This window comes from Papaver somniferum, chromosome 10 (assembly GCF_003573695.1).
Source record: "Papaver somniferum cultivar HN1 chromosome 10, ASM357369v1, whole genome shotgun sequence".
Lineage (NCBI taxonomy): Eukaryota > Viridiplantae > Streptophyta > Magnoliopsida > Ranunculales > Papaveraceae > Papaver > Papaver somniferum.
In genome coordinates, this window is record NC_039367.1 from 30136908 (window position 1) to 30142174 (window position 5267).

Genomic DNA, 5267 nt, shown 5'->3' on the forward strand with positions numbered 1-5267 from the left:
CATCAGGAAGGTCTTTTATTCTAATTGTCCCACAAATTTCCTCAAAGTCCCTAATATGGAAATAAGGGTTCTCATCATCTTTTCCTAAGAATATAGGGATCATCTGAAGAATACTAGGTTTTATCTCGAAATTAGCCGTAGCGGCTGGCAATTTAATACATGAGGCTCGGGTGGACCTAGTTGGGAACATGTAATCTTTCAAAGTTGCCATTGTTGGCACTACAGAAGTACTAGGGGTACTTTCGTCACGAAGAGACAGATTATCAAAACTGAAGTTTCCAAAAACAAGGCTCTCAAAAGAAGAGTCTTCGAGCTCCCTGCTTCCACAAAAGGAACTACTAGGTTTGTCACTAATCAGACGCCCTAGATTGTTTCTTTTCCAAGCTCGTTCTCTAACGACCTCGGGCATACACTAAAAAAAAATAAAAAAAAAAAAAAAAAAAATTCTAAAGGAAAGGAGGTTCTAAGCAAACACACAGCAGGCCGACTCCACCAAAGAAAACCTAAATATTTCTAGCAAACAAAAAGCATGATGGCTCCACTTAGATTGTTTCTAGACCATCTTCTATTCTTTCAAAAAGGAATTCGTTACAATCTGAGCAAACCTCTCTGGAATCAATCCGAGTTAAAGTAAGTTGAACAGAGACGAGGGAAGCTGCGTGGATCTTGGGTTCCCAAGGCCTCACCGGCGTTACAAGACGGCGTATTCAAATCATAGAAACCATCATGAACTTCAAAGCATGCTCAAAAGAGTAACCAATATTCTTTGAATGACTTTCCTATTAAGCTCGTTACCCTATCGGTCTCGTTCTATTCCAAATTTTAAGCTTAGGTTCGCGTTTGGTATCGTTTTCCTAAAGCGGGCAAGAAGAGAAAGGTGATGAAATCCGAACCCTTATCTTGTATGGCAAGTCCTTGCCCTTTACTAGGAAATTAAAGCAGGCGTTTTCAGTTCCTCAGCATATATGCAAACGAAGGAATACAGTAACTCGCTAGCAGGAGATTCGCGAGTGTTTCGACAATCTTACCTCCCGTTCCAGACGGGGGATGAACCGTTGTAGTCGACTCGGGCCACGCCTCCTATGTCATGTACGAACCCGAGGGGCCGAGACGATATCGTAATCGTCGTCCTTCTCTGCACACAGTTTATACTTAAACTACCCTTCCGTAGGGTTTAAAAATAATGTCCCAAAGTTTAAAGTCCAAAGTCCAAAAATAAAGTGCAAAAGAAAAGGAAAGTATAAAAAAATAAAATTAAAAATAAAATAAAAATGTCACTCTTTTTTTTCTCCTCTCTTTTTTTCTTATAAAATAAAAAAAAATCTTCTTCTTTCGCTCCTTTCGCTTTGCCTTTTATTCCAAGTCTTTAAGTATTCACCAAAAGCTTTGGCAAATTTTTCTTTCGCTCCAAATTCCAAAATCTGTAAGGAAAAGACAAAAACCCAAAAACGTAAAGAAGAACAAATAAAATAAAAACAAAACCTAAAAAAATAAATCTAAAAACTCTAGCCTAAAGAAAAATCCGCGTCGGCGGCGCCAAAAATTGATGTGATTTCTCAATTGAGTTGTAGTAAAAGTTCGTTCAAGACTTGTAGAGACTTTGATTTTAGACTTGATTTTTATGGCAAAGAAAATAAAGCAAATAAATGTTGTGAAAATTATGGAGAGGATGGAGCTAGGATTTCACCACTCATCAATACTTATGTGGTTCTAAATTAATTTATATCATGCAACTTAAACAATTGATTCGATTCTAAAGTATTTCCAAAATCATATTTCCAAAATATCAAATGTTAGTGGCAAGTATAACGCATCAAGAGTCTAAAACTAAGCATGCATCATCAAGAGGAAACACATTTGATTAATAAAAATCATTTAATTCATTTTTTATCAGTGCAATTAATCGTATAAACATATTGCATAAATTTATAAAATAAATATTACCACATAATTCTTGAAAGAATGGCTTCCTCGGTCTCCCTAGAGGATGGGTTTAGCTCATCATGTTGGAAACACGCTCAAAAGTGGATTTCATTTCTCAAAGTGTTTACAAATGATGAAAATTGGGAGAAAATGATTAAAATCGGGTTTGTAACAGTTATATTTGTTACAAACCGAGCTGTTACAAAGAACGATAAAAGCAAACTGCCGTTGTTACTATAGCTTCTACGACCAACGTATCTGTGTCGTTATCGCTGTTGATAAACGACTGTCATGGTTGGTCTATTCTTCGTGTTCTTCAGGTATGCAGCAGCAGAAAATGGCAGCTCTGCAACTTAATTTTTCTCGACTCTCTAATGTTCTAAACTCTCCCAAACTCTCCTTCCCTGGTCTATTACTCCACCACACCTTATATACTCCTTCATGCACCGAAATCATGCGTCATAACTCCATATATTCTTTCATTGCTCGATAGTATTCTTCGCAGCCAGTCAAGGATTTTATTCCCTGATTTATCAACCCACGCGTTACTCCTTAGCTGTCATGATACAAACACGTTCCAAAAGTCACCAAAAACCTAGTTTCCACACGCAAGCCTCCAGTTAAAGCACACACTTCCCAGAAATAAACCCGAGAAGATATATCCTCCCTGTTTTGCTCAAATATGATTCTGCAACCCCATTTATTCGAATTTGATGTAATTACCTGTCATGTTTAGTTGCAACAGGCCCAGTCCAACTGATTTTAGCGCTTTAATCTCACTAGAAGTCGTCCAAATCCAAAACAACAATATCGGGTTTATCAAAACACGTAACTCCCTGATTTATTCCATCTGATGCTCCAGCCAATTCTAACCTAAACCATTGATCATACCATGCCTGCTAATCTTAATCAAGTCGTCCCGTGAAATTTCAGCCATTGAGTCACACTATAACCCCTCCAAATCACGAACTGAAAATCTGTGAATATTTTCCCGCCATTTTCTTAATTCAAACGAAGAAGGAGGAGGTTAGCCCTTATCCAGCATCTTGGGTACCAAATAACCAGTAGGTGCTATAGACAAATGGGCTGCATGTAGTCGTGGGTGCCCCTTAGCAAAAGTGGGGGTCCGTATAGCAATTGTCCTCCCGGGATACTCCGAGCAACTTTTCGAGCCAAATTTTCCAACAATATTTATTTTCCAAAAATACCTGAAAATACATAAAAAACACAATATTAGTACAAAAATCGAGTTCCAACAATACAGACATTGAGGGCAATTTAGACACAAAAATGTGTATATCATTTCTTCACCATCATTGTGCATTACTTCCCCTGCAACCTGAAGTTCATTGCAGCACACTACTCCTGAAATGCAATTCTGAGCCAGCTCTTTGCATCTTCTTACTCTCTTGACCACAACCACCATTCATTACCACCTGTAACTTAATTCCGAGCCATTGCTTCACTGGCTCACGCCAACAACTCACAGTACCACCATTCAGTCCCGAGCATTTCAACTCCATAATCTCAAAGCAAGAGCACCAGCCATGGCTAGCTAACTAACATCATCACCTGCTGCTCAGTCCCTTGTTCTTCTGTAACTTCACACAATCCATTTCAGCCTTACAAACTTCCTTGGTTTCACCGCAACAAAATTCCACCAGTCTCGAACCATTCTGCAACCGCAACTCCATTGCCTGCTCAGCTTAAGCCATTCAATCCACTTTGTAGTAGCAATTAACTCCGCCAGAACCTTTGCCATCTCAGCTCAAATTCAACCAATTTCAGTCCAATTCTGCAGCTTTAACTCAAGTTCAAGATGTCCATCTAATCCAGGCATCAGATCCACATTCTGTTTTTCTAACTCAGCTATCGGGCTCCATCTTCCCTGTAATTCATACACACTGCTTGCTTTGAGTTTCTAGCTGCAACTCCATATCCAGCAGCACCAGTTCTTAAATCCACTTGCACCACCAAATACTTGCAGACCAGCCATCAGTCACCAAATACAGCATTAAAGGTAGCTCCCCTGCACAGCAACCACTTCATCTGAGCTACAGATTCCATAGCTCCACAACCAACACCATCTTCCACCTATTCCATTTTTTCCTGCAATCTCATCTCTATGGCAATCATCAAAACCACCTGCTCAAATTCACCACCAACTTCACCATCAGTTCCATTTCAATACTACCTTCAGCTCAGTTACACAACCAGACCCATCTCATGTTACTTCTCTTATTGAAATTCATCATTCCCTTCACTTCATTGCAGCTTCAATTACCAGTTCCAAAACCTGCACCTAACATTCATCTACCAAATCACTCCGCTGATGCACCAAGCTACCATCATCATCTCTATCTCAATCTCAAGGACACCAACACAACCAGCACAATTCAAGTACCCATTTCTGAGATTCATCACCACTAACTCCATTCCAGCTGAGTTTTCTCTTCACTGTCTCATAATCATCTCCCTGAAACCAATGCCATCAACTACCTCAAGCACCAACATTACCATTGCAGAAGCACCATTTCAGAAGCTCAAGCCTGCTCCTTCCATCTCAACAGAGCCTCAATCACAAGTATAAACATGTCTAACATATTCTTCTTCTCATCTTCTGGAAACCCATCTCTAAAATCCCCTCAGCTTTAGTTAACTCCATGTCAGATCTTCAAATCACTAGGTACCCCATGATCTTCTCTGCTTTTCCATTTCGATCTCAAATTCCCATTCAATGAAACCCTAATTCATCGCAGATGCACATCAACAGACTCAAAATTCCCATATTCTAATTCATAACCAACCCATCTGATCTTGACTGAACCCTCGACTGGAAAACCCATCTCCCAGATTTACTTTCTTAAAACCCCAATTTCTGCTTCAAACCCTCAATTCGTCACCAACATCTTGAGATACTTCTTGATTCAGTAAAACCCATTTGTTCTTCTCATTCCTTGTAAATCTTCTGTGCTACCAATTCTTCCATTAGAACTATAAACTTTTCCTTGTTCTTCTCAGCATCAGCAAACCCTAACTTCTTCATTTCTCGATCTCTCTGAATCTCCATCAATTTCTCACAGAAGCTGCGCCTATGTTTCCTCACATGTCTAACTTTCAGACAAACACCATAATGATAAGAGAAGATATTTCTCTAGGTTTTAGATTCGTGTAGGAAATGAAGTGGATACAACCACCTAGGTGAGGAAGATAAGGGGTACCCTGAATAACAAATAAGGGCCAACAAAGATGTCCGCTCCTCGCTTCTCTAGACTAAGCTACAGTAGTTGTCTCCTATCACTGGCTTGGCTTGGATCCGCTCCGCTCCCCATAGCAATTGCACA

At 39.6% G+C, this 5267-nt stretch overlaps 1 long non-coding RNA gene across 1 annotated transcript; it reads right to left on the reverse strand.

The window, feature by feature from the left end:
* Positions 1-2107: 2107 nt before the first annotated feature.
* LOC113317650 lies at positions 2108-5038 on the reverse strand. Its single transcript, XR_003343811.1, has 2 exons — positions 3235-5038; positions 2108-3131 (listed from the first exon to the last, which is right to left on the reverse strand). It is a non-coding gene; the product is annotated as an uncharacterized LOC113317650 (long non-coding RNA).
* Positions 5039-5267: the final 229 nt, after the last annotated feature.